This window comes from Cryptomeria japonica, chromosome 10 (genome assembly GCF_030272615.1).
Source record: "Cryptomeria japonica chromosome 10, Sugi_1.0, whole genome shotgun sequence".
NCBI lineage: Eukaryota > Viridiplantae > Streptophyta > Pinopsida > Cupressales > Cupressaceae > Cryptomeria > Cryptomeria japonica.
The window spans coordinates 832,397,792-832,415,553 of record NC_081414.1 but is presented as its reverse complement, the minus strand read 5'-3'; positions in this window follow the sequence as shown (position 1 = coordinate 832,415,553).

Below are 17,762 nucleotides of genomic sequence, written 5' to 3'. Positions count from 1 at the left end.
ATTCATTTGAAATCAATATTACTCTACATGGTCACCATTACCAACTTATCAATTTTTTATTTCAGTAGATCTAGCTCTTACATAGTAAGCTTATTTATTATTATAGTTGAGAGAAAATAATTAATTTTAAAATGTGGTTGTATTCAACTGAGGCATTATCATTTAATTGATTTTTTAATCGATGTTTGGGTGTACAAATGGGTATGGGTATACGAGCGCCATGGTTACTAAGTGCAACAACCAAAAAATGAAAAAGATTGAAAAACACATATAAGTCATAGGTTTCAATCTTGAATATTGTTGGTTATTCCAACTAATTGCCCAAGATTTCCTATGAACTAGCTAGATTCAATGCTTAGAATATTGGATCCATGACCAACAAACAAGACTTAATTAAAAGATTGATGTCTTTTGTGCTTTAGGCTCTACAAGATAAAGGTGGGTTCCCCTCACAATATCTTATGATCTACAACAAATTATATCTAAATATTATATTATAGCAGATGGTTCTCAATGAAAATATACTAAGGAAATGTTTGATTTCACTTGAATTGGCTCATTTCTTGGATAATCATGCATTTAATTATGTTAAGAACAATTTTTCAAATCTAAAATACACCTAAGAATATGAAATGTAAAATAATTTCATTATTTATGGCTGTAGATAGGAAATGTGGAAATCATCAAAGCAAGATAAACATTAGCCTAGCTCAATCACAAAAACTCAATTGCAATGACCAATCCTAATTACATTCAATGAAAACATGAAAACAAGACATTGAAGATTGAAAACTAAGCAAACCAAATGCAGATGTCTTCTTCATGTGGCTCCATTGTCCTTCTTTCTCCTTCAAATAGCTTTGTTTGTGGATCTCACCTACTAGTGCATAAGCATGATGTGAAAGCAAGTAGACAAGACGAGATGACAGTATAAGGGTACTAGAAGCGTGATTGATTCGACCAAGGGCTTTGATTGAAGAAATTCATCCAATTTATAGACAAATTGGAGAGATGACAAGATTAGCATGAATTTGATTCGAATGGAAATTTCAAATCAAGAATGACAAACATGACAAATTATAACAAATTGACACTTTCTATGCAAGATTGATTGATTGATAATTATGACAAATTGCTAAGTCAAAATTGATTGATTGTCAATTATGACAAATTCTGACAAATTTGCTATGTCATTCCCATGAAATTAGGAGAAATAGGAGAAATCAGATGAATTAGAAATTAGGAAATTTGAAAATTGATGAAAATTAGAAAATAAGGAATCAGGAGAAATTAGAAAATTAGAAAATTAGGTAAATTAATTAATAATTTTTCATTCATTAATTAATTCACAAAGAGTGGAAGAATTAGTTAGCCAATTAAATAAACATTTAATTGTGGCAAGAAGACTTAGGATAAATAAACTATTTAACCTAGAGGAAGAAAGGACAAACAAGGTTAAATGAATAAATCATGAAACCCTAAAAGATGAATTAGCAATGCAAGGATGACAATTAGGTCTTGACAAAAGATAATTGATATCGATTCGATTTGATCATGATTCTGATTGACAAAGGACCAATTTTGATAAGTGATTTGATTGATAAATGCGCCAATTGATGAGGAACAATGACAAATTGATCCAAATTGACATGATTGAGAAAGACGATGGTCGATGACAAATCGATCGCCAAAATGACAAGATTGAAAAGAGAACAATGATCGATGACAAATTGATCGCAAAACGACAAGATTGAAAATGACAACAATCGATGACAAATTGATCGCAAGACAACAAGATTGAAAATGACAACGATTGATGACAAATCGATCGCAAAATGATAAGATTGATAAGAGGACAAAACCCTAACTCCATCATCGATTAGGATTGATGATGTCCAAAATGAAATCGAATTGACGATGTCAAAATATGACAAATGAGCACGCATATTGATGCGATAGGATAAGATCGACCAAAATCATGACTGAAGATTGTTATTGACAAGACCAAATTCGAAAGCGAGATGAATGAAGAATGCAGAAGAAGGACTCAATGCTCGCAAAAGATAAAGACCAAGTGCGCAACATAGAAGAAATGTTAATGCGAAGCAAAAACCCTAAAATAAGGCAATGCGCAAATGTTAAAGTATGACTCCACAAGCGTTGACCATTTTTAGACGTCTACATTTTGCCCCTCTTTGAGACAATGCGAGTTTAAGCGTTGTTTCAAAGAACAATAATGAAAATGCCCCAGACAATAATAACAACATATGCATGCCCCCTCGAGAAATTGGCTGGAAACATCCAGAAAAGAGGCCAATTGATCGATAAGAATGATAGAAAATGATAGGTTCAAACGGACTACCAAGACTGATGGAAGAAATGTTAGTAAGAGGAAATTAGACAGAGGACAGTTAGACATGAAGAAAAAACTGGCTTTCACCAATGCACTTTGTAGGTGAGAACCTTTATTTAATGTAGCAAAATGGATGCGTAGCATCATGGCATTGAAGGCCAGAGCTGAAATGCAACCCTTTTTGCAAAAGACAGACACATCGCACACAAGGAATGAGTGAAGCATCATAGGGTGCATACATCAAGGGTTGAGGTATGTGCGGCGTTCACAAAGCAAACATACTTATCATAGACACCCAATGATATAGTTGCCCCAGTTTGCGACAAACATTCCACAAACAGCAATCACAACAAAAAAAAAGGGACCATGAACCATCCCGATCACTCTAAATCACTCAGTGACATCATTGAGCAACATAGGAAAATGATCGAAGATAAATCAATAAATGATAAGACTCACTAATTCCAACAAGTCAAACAAACATCTTGATCTTTATTGTCAAAAGTTGAAAGTGTTGATAGGACGATCATGCTGTCTAGTTTCAGGGAATGCAGTACCTCGTCTAAGACAGGACACAGTCTGGTTTCGAGTATACCACACCCTATATAAGACATATGATAGTGTGCAAAAGATGAATGATATCGATGTTGATTGATTGATATGACAATTTTAATCAGTTTGAATGTCTGGTTTGATTAAAAAAAGTTCATTTGTTAACACGTGATTTCAGTAAAGCGCAACGTTGTGATTGAGAGTCGTTGGAGGTATGCTCAATGATCTATCTATGCATAAAGGGTACCATTTCTTGACAAAATGCAAAATGCTTGTTTTTGGATTTTGATGTTTGGAAAAAATTTTGTTGTTCGTTATTTCAAGACATTATTTGACTTTTTTTTGGATTTTTTTAGGACATTATGTGATTTTTTTGGATTATTTCAGGACATTATTTGATTTTTTTTTGGATTATTTCAGGACGTTATGTGATTTTTTTGGATATTTTCCAGGACATTTTTCAGTTTTTATAATTTTTCCCCTAGTGTCTAGCAAGGCAAGGAATATGACAAGTGAATAAATAGGCTTTTTGAAATGTTGGTGGATAGAGGGAAGACAAAGGCCTTTTATCATGGAGACAATACGGATGCAATTTTCAAGGGCTATTGCGTGATGGGACAAGAGACTGGATATGACAATGTAAAGCAAGAACATGGCATGAGGGACATGTCAAGAGGTTTTTGAAACCATGTTTAAATTTTGCGTCCTTATATCAGATCAAGATCAAGGACTGAAAAAGAGTGTATGGATAGTGATAAGATATGGATAGGATAAGCAAGACCAAGAATGGATAAGGGACATGGACTGAAGGTCGGGATAGGATACGGGATAGTCGTAGAAAGTTGCAATAAGCCAGGGAATATGCATGAAAGGTTGTAATAAGCAAATGGATAAAGACCAAAAGCTATGATGGACTAAAAGCTGCAAACAAGATGCATGATGCTCATGACAATCCTCAGCCTTGTCAAGATCAAAGGTGGAAAGGGAAACTGGACATGAGGGACAATAGGATATGAAGGGGTAATGACATGGTATGATAGGATAATGAAGGGCAATAGGATATGAAGGAGGAAACCTGCCCCCAAGTGTGGTGTGCAAGAAGTTCATAGATTACGCATGACGCCTGTTTGCCAGGTTTTCATCACAGTACTTGCCCAAGGCACCTATTTGCCAGGTTTTCACCAGTGGACGAATTATTTTTGCTTTACTTTTTTTCTTTTGTCTTTTTTTTTTTTTTTGACTTTTTCAATAGAAGATGGACACATGATAGGGGAAAAATGGAAGAAGGACTCAAGCGTCTTTTTTTTTTTTGGACAGTAGCCTTGAAAAAAATGGACCATGACCTTTAAAGGTATGCTCAAAGACGTTGGTAGGATAAGGACATGGAAAATAAGATGAAACTAAGGCAAGGATTTATGTAAAGGATTGGATCAAAGGGATCGAAGGATGGAAAATATGCATTGGATAATGGATAGGGTATTGGAAGAACTGGGCTTCAGTGGATGGAAATGAAGGCAAGATCAACATTGGCACACACCTTGAGGGGTGATGGACTAATGGAGGACAAATGTATTTTAGATATTGAGATTTTGACAAAGGAATGACTATGGATTTTGGGACATAAGGGCCCAAAACGGATGAAAAAGGTGGTGGAGAAATAGACTTGGAAGGTTTGGATGGAGGAACAACAATTTTAGATGCCAATCTGGGTTGTCCTTTTTGTGCTTCAAGGAGCTTCTTGGGGATCCACATGGTTTTTGGTTTTTCATGCTTTTGTGGTTCCTTGGAGTGCATTGCTTGCACAAGGGATTTAGGAACCCATATATATTTTGACTTTGCTTTATTTTTCTCAGTGGGCCTTTGTGGCCTTTTGGATATATTTTTTTCTTTATAGATCATATTGTTCTTTGTTTTGACATGTCGATTATATTGGACATGTTGATCCTTGAATACATGTGGATTTTTAGACTTATGACTTTTATACTTGGCATCCAAATTGCTTGGAGGAGGAAAGGAATGCATGGATGGATATGAATGAAATGGACTTCTTTTGGATTGATGAAATTTACTCAAGGATGTGTGCCTTTGCTGACCTTGCATACAGGACGCAGTGATATAAGGACCTAAGATGGATGGAAGGGATGATGGGGAAGGGATATGTTTGGATTTTGAAGGGATGTTGGATTTAGTAGGGGTACCCACGTCTTGAGGAATTTGCCTGAGGCCGTGACCCTTAATATTTTCTTTAACATGAAGGGATTCTTGCTTATGGAGATCTACTCCTTTGCCTTTATGAATATCTTGACTTGTAGGATACTCTTTTCTTTGGGAAGAAGACGCGAGTCCATTATGAGGTGGATATGATATGAGAGAAATAACGAGATCTTGAAGTGGATCATAGTGCACCAAAGTGGAACAACCCATTATGCATGTTGAGGGTTCATGAACATCTTGCACTGACACGTTAGAATCATGAGGGGGATTAGGATCATGAGGGGGACTAGGATTGTGAGGGAGACTAGGATTGTGTGGTGGACATGGTTCAATGATAGGCTCTTCAAGAGATGGAATGGGAGAAATAATGGGATCATCAAAAGAAACACGATCTTGGAGTGTATATGGAGCATTAAGACAAGGAGATGGAGGAACAAAAGGATCTTGTGGAGGATTTAAAGGAATAATTTGATCTTGACAAGGAGGAAGATCATTGGAATCCTTTTTAAAGGTACTTTGCTCTTGACTTTTAATGGGATCATCGGAAAGGATGGAAGGGATATCTTGATCTTTCTTAGGAAGTGGAATGCCAATGGGATTTGAAAGGGTGTTGTGTTATTGGATAGAATGGACAGGAATAATGGAATCATTGCGAGTGTCTAGGGAAATGGGATCCTGGTCAACAATTGGATGGGATGATAAGGTTTCAAGATCTTGATCTTGATCTTCTTTAGGACTCATTTCTTCGTGCTCTAATTTATCCTCTTGACATGGGGTTGGACTTTGGATATGCATGGGGGATTTTGGCAAGGGATCAATGTTTTGGCATGAAGGAAATACACTTTGAACATTTGTGATGGATTCTGGCAAGGAATCAATGCTTGAACATGAGGAAGAGGGACTTCGAATGGGGTCCTCTAAAACAGGTAATGGTAATATAGTGCATGGTGGCATTGGGTCTTGTATTTCTGAAACATGACAAGGATGTGCATCATTAATTGGATTATTTTGGCAATCAATTATGGATAGCCCTTGGATAATTTCATCCTTGGGTGTATTGTTTGATGAGGACAATATGGAAGGTTCCTGTGAAACTTCTAAAGGTGTAGGGATAGATGCCACTGGAGAGTCAATTTGTTTGTGGGGGGATGAGGCATTGCTAGACATAAGTGTATTATCTTGATCTTCCTCAAAGAACTCACTTGGTAGTTTCCTTAAGATCCTTGCAATAAAGCCACCTTTCTTTCAAGGTTTTGACATGGTTGTATCTGGAATTTGAACTTGTTTGGCAAGAATTTGGTCCTGGTTTGATGTCATGTTTTGATTTTGAACTAGATGTTGATCAAATTGGTTTGCCATGTTCAAAATTTGGCTTGGTGCATGTTGCAACCTTTGTTTTTGAATGTTTGGTTGTGGTTGTTGACATTGATATGTTGATTGAACTTGTTGATATTCCACCATTGGTTGAACTATTTGTTGACATTGTATAGTTGGTTGGACATATTGTTGAAATTAGACCATTGGTTGTGTTGGTTGTATATGTTGGACAATTGGTTGTGTCTGTTGGAAATGTTGAACAACTGGTTGAACCATTGGTTGTGATGGTTGAAAATGTGATTGATAGTAAACACCTTCTTGTTCTTGTTGTGGAGGCACATAATGTTGAAATTGTTGTTGTCTCTTTTCTTGAAATTGTTTCATCATCTCTATTTGTGAGAGGAGAGCTGGTATGTCTGATCGTTCAAGAAGAGATCTTACATCAATTGGCTCAATCTTTGGATTTCGACCTGGAAATTTTTGAAACATTTTGGACATTTGTGATCTATTCTTCTCAATGTTTTTCACTCTTTGTTCCAATATCTCCTCTTCTTGAGCTAGTTTCTCCTCTAGTTTTTGTATTTGGAGACTTGTTTCATCATAAAAAGTTTGATCGATATTGCCTTGTTGTTGGGTTGGATATAATTGTGATTGCCTTGGATTAAAATTCAATTGCATTGTCGGTTGATACGTCAAACTTTGTTGCATCATTGGTGCTTGGAACCTTGTTTCAATAGACATGTCACTATGCAAATGGAACTAATGGGATTGACAAATGCAACTTAATGTTTTTGTTGTTTTTTAGGATTTTGACAAACTCATGAATGCAATTCTAAAAATGAGACCCTTAGGAAATTGAAATGAAGTCTAGACCTCAAAGGACAAAAGGACCAAGTGACAAAAGGATAAAATGACAATGTCTCCCCTATATGCTTGGATACTAAGCTAGGTTTGACCAAATGACATTGATGACAAAAAGACAAAAGTTTGATAAGGTCTAGACTTCCTAACAATAACTTAGGGTTTATCAAAGATTTGCATTACTCAAGTATGACAAAACCTAGTTTTGACACTATATGCAAAGGGACAATTACTATGCAAATGACCCTAATATGATATGATAATGACCTAAGCTTAATGAAGAGACCTAGGGTATGCAAATGTGACCTAATGTTATGAGGACAAGGATGCAAATGCAAATGTATGACAATGTCAACCTAAGACAAAACCTAAGGTTGAATTATGAAATGGTATTACTCTAATGCAAGAAGACACATGCAAATGGATGACCCTTATTCATATGCAAAGGGAGTATGACCTAGGTGAAACCTAACCTTGGTAGTTGACAATGAATTTGCAAAATGCAAACCTAGGATGAACCTAATGTTGGACATGCAATATGACACCTAAGTGAGGACCTAAATCTAAGTGACATGAATGTTGAGACAAGATTTTGAAAAATGTTTGACAACCATGTTTGAAGGTGTTTTGAACTTTGTTGGATGAAATACTCTTGTGTTTAACCTTGTTTTGAATCAATTTGTCTTGTTTTTGGAAAAGAGACACAACTCAACTTTTGACAAGCAAAGAAGACAAGATATTTCAACTTAGACTCAACACAATCATGCTCATTCACACATTTCTTATGGTAGCTAAGGACAGTAGGTACTTGAGAGGTAGACTCGTTATGAGATTCAAGGAGAATACATAGATGCTTGACCCCACAGGCTCCCCTCCACGACACTCACTTCTCAAGGCAGCCAAGCATCAGTCCCCATGGAAATCTCCCCATGGCGAACTTAGTATCTCTTCCAAGTATCCGAACTTGTCCTTCTCCAGCAACTAGAAGGATTTTTGGCCTCTAAATACAAGGTGTTTAGTAAGGATTTCTGTTAAGCGCTACTCCTTGGTGTCACGCAAGCGTGATTGAGACATAGGCCCACCAAGATACCAAACAAATGTAGTCGCACAAGCACAATTTAGACTATGAGGCCCTACTTAGATGCTGATATGAGAAAGAGTCCAAGGGTCATCACTTCCCAAGTAACTACAATTCCCACGTAACCCTTCCTTCAAAGCTTTCACCCATCAGGTATTTATTTATAGTGAGTTAGAATGCCAAGGTACTCTAGCTGTGCTCACTTTGGGTCGTTCCCTTCTCACGATTGTCACTTGCTTGCAAAAGAAAATAAATGTTCGGGAAGGTAGACCCTCTAAAGGTAACAAACAATCCAAAACATGAGAATGGTATCGAAGATCTGGATTTCTGATCACCCTAAGAAGGATGAGAGCATACTCTCCTACTCCAATGTCAAACGTGACAAACAAAGTAAACACATGTTCATTCCATCCTACTTAGCAAACATACTAGGTGCCTAATTATGAATTACAAACACGAAGTTTGGTTGGAATATAAGGCAACCTGCAAAATCACTGAGTTAGAAGTTTGATTTGTTTGGTCTTTGACTTAGCGAACCTGCATAAAATTTGTAAGTAGTTTCATTCTTAGTCTTCGTCACACGTAATGCCAAGGTGCTGCATAGAGAATCAGTACCAAAGAAAATCAGAATACAAGAACAGAATGCAAAAAAAAAATTTTTTTTTTTTTTTTTACACAAGTGCAAATTGCCTTAACATAGGTGCAGAACCCATCAAGTTGCACCTGTGTTGCATCAAGCTGCGCATGTGTACCTTACACAGGCGACGAACACCTTACACAGGCGTAGAAGGCACCCACACAGGCACAGAATGCTTTGACACAAGCGCAGAAGTGTCCAGAAAGCTCTGAGGCGCCCTGTTTCTTAATTTTTCACCTACAAATCAGCTCAAAAGCACTCAAAAACACAGTTAAGGGGTTAAATTCATGTCCGATTCACCAATTAATGTAGATAGGAAATGTGGAAATCATCAAAGCAAGATAAACATTAGCCTAGCTCAATCACAAAAACTCAATTGCAATGACCAATCCTAATTACATTCAATGAAAACATGAAAACAAGACATTCAAGATTGAAAACTAAGCAAACCAAATGCAGATGTCTTCTTCATGTGGCTCCATTGTCCTTCTTTCTCCTTCAAATATCTTTGTTTGTGGATCTCACCTACTAGTGCATAACCATGATGTGAAAGCAAGTAGACAAGACGAGATGACAGTATAAGGGTGCTAGAAGCGTGATTGATTCGACCAGGGGCTTTGATTGAAGAAATTCATCCAATTTATAGACAAATTGGAGAGATGACAAGATTAGCATGAATTTGATTCGAATGGAAATTTCAAATCAAGAATGACAAACATGACAAATTATGACAAATTGACACTTTCTATGCAAGATTGATTGATTGATAATTATGACAAATTGCTAAGTCAAAATTGATTGATTGTCAATTATGACAAATTCTGACAAATTTGCTATGTCATTCCCATGAAATTAGGAGAAATAGGAGAAATTAGATGAATTGGAAATTAGGAAATTTGAAAATTGATGAAAATTAGAAAATCAAGAATTAGGAGAAATTAGTAAATTAGAAAATTAGGTAAATTAATTAATAATTTTTCATTCATTAATTAATTCACAAAGAGAGGAAGAATTAGTTAGCCAATTAAATAAACATTTAATTGTGACAAGAAGACTTAGGATAAATAAACTATTTAACCTAGAGGAAGAAAGGACAAACAAGGTTAAATGAATAAATCATGAAACCCTAAAAGATGAATTAGCAATGCAAGGATGACAATTAGTTCTTGACAAAAGATAATTGATATCGATTCGATTTGATCATGATTTTGACTGACAAAGAACCAATGCTGATAAGTGATTTGATTGATAAATGCACCAATTGATGAGGAACAATGACAAATTGATCCAAATTGACATGATTGAGAAAGACGACGATTGATGACAAATCGATCACCAAAATGACAAGATTGAAAAGAGAACAACGATCGATGACAAATCGATCACAAAACGACAAGATTGAAAATGACAACGATCGATGACAAATCAATCGCAAGACAACAAGATTGAAAATGACAACAATTGATGACAAATCGATCGCAAAATGATAAGATTGATAAGAGGACAAAACCCTAACTCCATCATCAATTAGGATTGACGATGTCCAAAATGAAATCGAATTGATGATGTCAAAATATGACAAATGAGCATGCACATTGATGCGACAGGATAAGATCGACCAAAATCATGACTGAAGATTGTTATTGACAAGACCAAATTCGAAAGCGAGACGAATGAAGAATGCAGAAGAAGGACTTGATGCTCGCAAATGATAAAGACCAAGTGCGCGACATAGAAGAAATGTTAATGTGATGCAAAAACCCTAAAATAAGGCAATGCGCAAATGTTAAAGTATGACTCCGCAAGCGTTGACCATTTTTAGACGTCTACAATGGCTTTTTCTTAATCAAATTTAAAAAAATTCACCAGATCAGTGCCTATCATGGGGTATGGAGTCAAGTTGTAGACACAAAAGATATCTTGGGACAATATATAATTCAAATCAATGGACACAATGCATTAATTCCTTACATTAATGAATCACTAATACAAATATTACAGAATTCTATTTTAGATCTACAACATGCACGCAGGTTTACTATGATATATTAAAAACATTTCTAGTTCTTTCCTTTAAAGAAGGCAATGAATAAATCACACATCAGAAAGAGACTACAAAGATGAATCCCAAAACATCCTCAATATTTGTATTCATATAAACTTCTGCGTACATTTATGGAGATGGTTTTACAAAGTTTTATTTGTTTATCAAAACTTGACTTGATATTGACATTTTGATTTTACTTCTGTGCTCTGCAAAATTCTTCTATGACACTATTATATGCTACCTTCCCAAACTATAATTCAAAACCCTTTTGAATGGTCTTGAAATCCATTTTATAAAACAAGGGAGTAATAAGCATCATACCATATACAAATGCTAGTAATTCTTTTGACAACCTTCTAAGACAAGAAAATGTGCCATAAGTAATCTTGGATGACACATAAGACAAGAAATATTGTCCACCACTTGGAGATAATTTGTATTTGTTGAAATCCAAGAACACTGTATCACTGTTCGGTCGGTAACATATGATTTTACTCTTTTAAAACATACACATATAAACCGGTAAATGAAGAAACATATAACTTGAAGTAAATAAACCAGCCACATGAATGAACACCATAACACATAGAATTTATACGTGGAAAACCTCAAAGAGGAAAATCCACGGTGGCACATGTAGGAAGGCACACTGCTCAACACAAAATAGTCTCACTAACTACAAGCTTCTGGTAAGATAAAACAATAATGATGAACTCACAAAATGCATCTGCAATGCCAAAAAGAGTTCTGATTATATCTTTGTTCTGTACCAGTTCATAGACCCTAAACGCTTCTACGGGTATCTCCTTTCCTCCAAGAATGTTTTACAAACCATCTACAAATCATTGCATGATATAACATTTGCATACAAATGATCTACATACATATCCTTCGCATTACACAGTTCTACTGCCTTGTCATACACACTCTCTTATCCTATATCTCACAATGACCTAATAAACTAACTTATATATCCTTTACAAACAATATGTCTTATGTCAGCTTACAATACATTACAAAAGATACACAATGTCGGCCCAATACAATAATTACAAAATGATTTTACAAATAAAACTTCCTTTGGATCCCAGACTGATGGCGGCTTCACTGAAGTGCTGGATGTTGGTGCCGGTGTAACCCTGAATACTCCAATGTCGGTATCTGTCGGTGTATGCCTCCTCATTCCAGTATTTTTCTATGTATGTCTTCTATAGAATCTTGTTGCCATCAATGACAACATATGAATCCAATGAGTGTCAATTGCCAACAATCTCCCCCTTTGGCATTGATGGCAACACTCATGTGAAAAATGGATTATCTGTCAGTTCAACTGAAACATGAAACATGCTCCCCCTGAGCTGATTGACTATGTTTGCAATATACTATGTCTGATATCCTCCCCATATTTTTCACATATATACTCCCCCTTTGGCATCAATGTCAAAGACCAGTGAAAGAATTGAAAGAATTTGGTTAAGAATCTGTGCAAAAGAATGAATAAATACAGATTACTTTACCAGAGCTTGACCAATTTCAAGATTTCTGAATAAGCTTTCTCTAGCAACTGTATATAGGTATCCCAGCCGGTTTTGAAAGTTACAGATATGCATACAAGTCCACTCAGTAAATGTGCAAGTGTTTCTTTCTCAGTCACTTCTGTTGGTGTGGGCTTTGCAAGGATATCCATACATTCCCTCTTATGTACACCAAGTGAATCCAATCTTGGACTCACCGAACCTTTGAGACTCCTTGCTCTCCGAATGATCTTGTCTCTTTCTTTTTCAAAAGAAAAAAATTGGTTCTCCAAAGACAAAATTTTTCCATTAATGGATGTAGTGAGTGAAGTTAGTCCATCAAAAGAATTAGCAATATTAGCAATCTTTTCATGTAACTCCTTTAACCTGTTATCTACATTTGCTGTAAGAATTTCTATATTACAACAAACCCTGTAGATGTTAGTTCATTGTTTCAAAGAATTTTCAATAAGTATGTCATTCAGACTAGGATTTTATAAGGGGTCATATGTGGTTCTAATGGGTCAAGAGGTCACATATGACCCCTTAGGACACTATATGATCCTAAGGGGTTCATCATATGTACAGTAGGATGTTATAAGGGGTCGTATGTGACCTACTAAGGGGTCACACATGTGTTATAACACATGCGTGACCCCTCAAGACCATATATGACCCCTTAGGACACATAGGAAATTTCATATGTATAGTAGGATGTTATAAGGGGTCATATGTGACCTACTAAGGGGTCACACATGTGTCAATGCATGTGTGACCCTTTAGGACCACATACGACCCCTTAAGACATTATGTGATGAACTAAGGGGTATGTCGTTCACACTAGGATTTTATAAGGGGTCATATGCGGTTCTAATGGGTCACGCATGTGTTATAACACATGTGTGACCCCTCAGGACCACATATGACCCCTTAGGACACTATATGATCCTAAGGGGAATGTCATATTATGTACAGTAGGATGTTATAAGGGGTCATATGTGACCTACTAAGGGGTCATGCATGTGTTAATGCATGCATGACCCCATAGGACAACATACGACCCCTTAAGACACTATGTGATGGACTAAGGGGTATGTCGTTCACACTAGGATTTTATAAGGGGTCATATGCGATTCTAAGGGCTCATGCATATGTTATAAAACATGCACATGACCCCTCAGGACCACATATGACCCCTTAGGACACTATGTGATCCTAAGGGGAATGTCATATGTACCTAGTAGGATGTTATAAGGGGTCCTATGTGACCTACTAAGGGGTCACACATGTGTTAATGCATGCGGGACTACATACGACCCCTTAAGACACTATGTGATGGACTAAGGGGAATGTCGTTCACACTAGAATTTTATAAAGGGTCATATGCGGTTCTAATGGGTCACCCATGTGTTAAGACACTATTTGATGGACTAAGGGGTATATGTCGTTCACACTACAATTTTATAAGGGGTCATATGCGGTTCTAAGGGGTCACGCATGTGTTATAACACATGTGTGACCCCTTAGGACCACGTATGACCTCTTAGGACACTATGTGATCCTAAAGGGAATGTCATATGTACACTAGTATGTTATATGTGATCCTCTATGACCTCCTAAGGGAACGTATAGTGTCATCAAGGCATATGTGGTCTTAAGGGGTCATGTTGTTCGTGTAATAGGATGTGAAAATGGGTCACATTGTAGAGGATTTATTTTGTCTAATTTGTTTAAATTAGTTATCTAAATTTTCTAATGTTTATTTAAATTAAAATTTATTAATTTTTCTAAAGTTTAATTTATTATATTTACGTTTGCGACATTTTTCTAATTTTCTTTTTTTGCTAATGTTTTTCTAAGTTCTGATTTACTAGGTCTTAGTTTTCTATGTTTTTCATAACAATTTTTTAAAATGTTGAAAAAAATATACATATATACAATTATGCAATTTTAAAAACAAATTGACACATTTCAGTCAAAACATTAAATTATCAAACATTTTTCTAAAATAATGAAAAACAATAAATTATCAAATATTTTTCTAAAATGTTGAAAAACAATAACTATATACAATTATTTAATTAAAAAAATAAATTAACAAACAAATTATTTATTAATTTAATAAAAAAAGACAATATTAAACCAAACAAAGGGTTATTTTGTGCACCTGATATAATAAAGGTCGAAAACTGAAATATGAAAGGCACTAGCTGCCACAGACAAAGCTCGGTGACGTGATGCTGACGACTAGTTCGATCCAACCCCCACCAGACAGAAAAAGACAACTTTGATAATCACCCTTTAACTGTCACTTTCACTTTTTATAAATGTTTTAAAAAAACCCTAACCGAAAAGGGTTCGAGCGAATGCGGGGTTCGAGCGAACCCGCGCTCGAACCCAAAAGTCACTGGTCATTCGAGCGAACCCAGGTCCGCAAAGTGGTTCGCTCGAACTCCTAGGGGTAATTCGAGCGAACACCCATATTTCGCTCGAACACCTTAAAAATCGAAGTTCCCACTTTCACCAAATTCCTTCGTTGGCAAAAGTGGGAACCAACTTTGTGAATTCACCCTTTGTTAGAAGTGACCTTGTCAAAGGATTTCTAATACTCATTTAGAATGTTACCTTGCTAGAGGGTTTACAAATAAGACTGTTAAGTCCACTCGGTTAAGAGATTTTCTGTCACTTACAAAATAACAGTAATAAAAATATATCTACAACTTCACATCTAAAATGCTCAAGCAGATTCTATTTTGCTCAAAACAATCTAGTCATAGGACTTATCTTGTCCCTCTACTGGGCTCCCTACTCTGTTATTCAAACAGGTCTTCAAGCTTCTGTGCTCGGTAATCACTATGTAGCATCCCTGTGCTTACACTTGCCCGCATACATTGTTTATCAACAATTCCTTATTTATAAACAATTTGCTAACCACTTAATCTCCTTGATCACATTTCCCATGATCAATCTTAGCCATCAAATCTTCAATCTTGACTAGGTTCAATGTATCCTTTGATCTGAAAATGTTTTAACTCGCCTTGGGACTTGCATTCCTTTCTTGGAACTTGCACAAGGTTATTGCGGTTCAATCTGAGCTGTAGATCTTCTTGTCGATCTTCCATTGCCATAGATCCTTAACAAACTTCATGCATGGCATACCAATCATTTATACATCTCTAGCTCATCAGCATCCTTCATTAAATAATTCTTTTATCCATCCAATGCGATCTGTCATAACTTGGTTGCAACTCGGTAAATACTAAACTTTACTCGGTAGACATTCCGCCTTCATTAACTGATATCGATAACCTTAGGGTTTACAGACTAGGTTCTTTGTTTGGTGACATAGTATAGTATTAATCTTACAATCAACAACATATGTAGGATATCAAAACAATCTAAACATCATGATCTCATCATTGTCTAACTCGGTAATAGTTGTCCATTGAATAACTTATTTCTCCCCTTTCTTATCACATTCTTTCTGTGTCTTTTACCGACATCTTAATTCTCTTCAAATCAATCTTCTCAAGATATGGCAACATCATACTGAATCAGAAAATCAATTCCTTCACATCAATGACAAAATAATGTTATAAAGATAGTTATCATCCTTTTTCAGTTATATCAATAATCTCCAACAACCTTCTCAATATCCTTAATGAATATCAACAATCTCCTTCTAGTGAAATGCCAACATTTCTAACTTGCTTGACAAAGTGGGGCCCACGAGGTTAAGAAATGAGGTTAGGAATGCTCACTTTTTTAGTATTCTTAACCCTTTTTTTTTGTGTGTTGTGAGAGGTTAGAAATATGGGTTAGAAATGCTCAACCATCTTGACAAAGTGATTAAGAAATGAGGTTAAGAATGCTAAAAAAGTGAGCATTTCTAACCATCTGCTTCAACGAACTATCCTTTAGACCTTGGAAACCATTGATCACAGAGAGGAATCAAGAAAGAATGCAACCGATGTTTTTGGACAACTTTTTATTGCAATGACTAGACATATTAAAATAATTTAAAATATTAATCTATTATTAAAGAAATAATTTAAATATTTTAAATTTATTGCTTTAGCTAGAGAAAAATGACAACTTTCAAATGGTAGGGAGTTAGGTCCTGAAATTTGAAACATGCATAAAAAATAGGGAAATAGGTCCACGCAATTATTTACACCTCATGAAAAATCCTAGGATGAGATATTTTAATCATTTTGGGGCAACAGACACCAAAAATTGAAAGTTTAAAATATGACACAGTATGAACTGGGTTCGGGTGAAAGTTGGCCATGTGATATAAAATGATGCTTAGATCCTGACTATCAACTGATTTCCCTCAATTTGTGATAATTTTCAAAATTCTTCCATTTTTCGTATTTTGACTAGTAATGACCTTGGACGACGCGCTCATTTCTTATGCATAAATACCCATTGGACATTTTCTCGATACTGAGATTGCTTTAAAAAAGATATTTCAAATATGGGGGCAACACAATGCATCCATAAAATGAAATGATAAATAAGGAAGGGGTTTCGAACAATTATGAACAATAATCAATTTTTTTTTAATTCACTATAATGATTTTGGCATTATAAATAGAGAGACACCATTTAACAAAGCACCCATAAAATGAAATGATAAATAATGAAGGGGTTTCGAACAATTATGAACAATAATCAATTTTTTTGCATTCAATGTAATGATTTTGACATTATAAACAGAGAGATACCATTTAACAGTGCACCCATAAAATGAAATGATAAATAATGAAGGGGTTTCAAACAATTATGAACAATAATCATTTTTTTTTTGCATTGACTGTAATGATTTTGGCATTATAAACAAAGAGACGCTATTTAACAGCACACCTATAAAATGAAATGATAAATAATGAAGGGGTTTCGAACAATTATGAACAATAATCATTTTTTTTGCATTCACTATAATAATTTTGGCATTATAAATAGAGAGACCATTTAACAATGCACCCATAAAATGAAATGATAAATAATGAAGGGATTTCAAACAATTATGAACAATAATCCTTTTTTTGCATTCATTGTAATGATTTTGGCATTATAAAAGGAGAAACAACATTTAACAATGCACCCATAAAATGAAATGATAAATAATGAAGGGGTTTCAAACAATAATCAAGTTTTTTTGCATTCACTATAATTATTTTGGC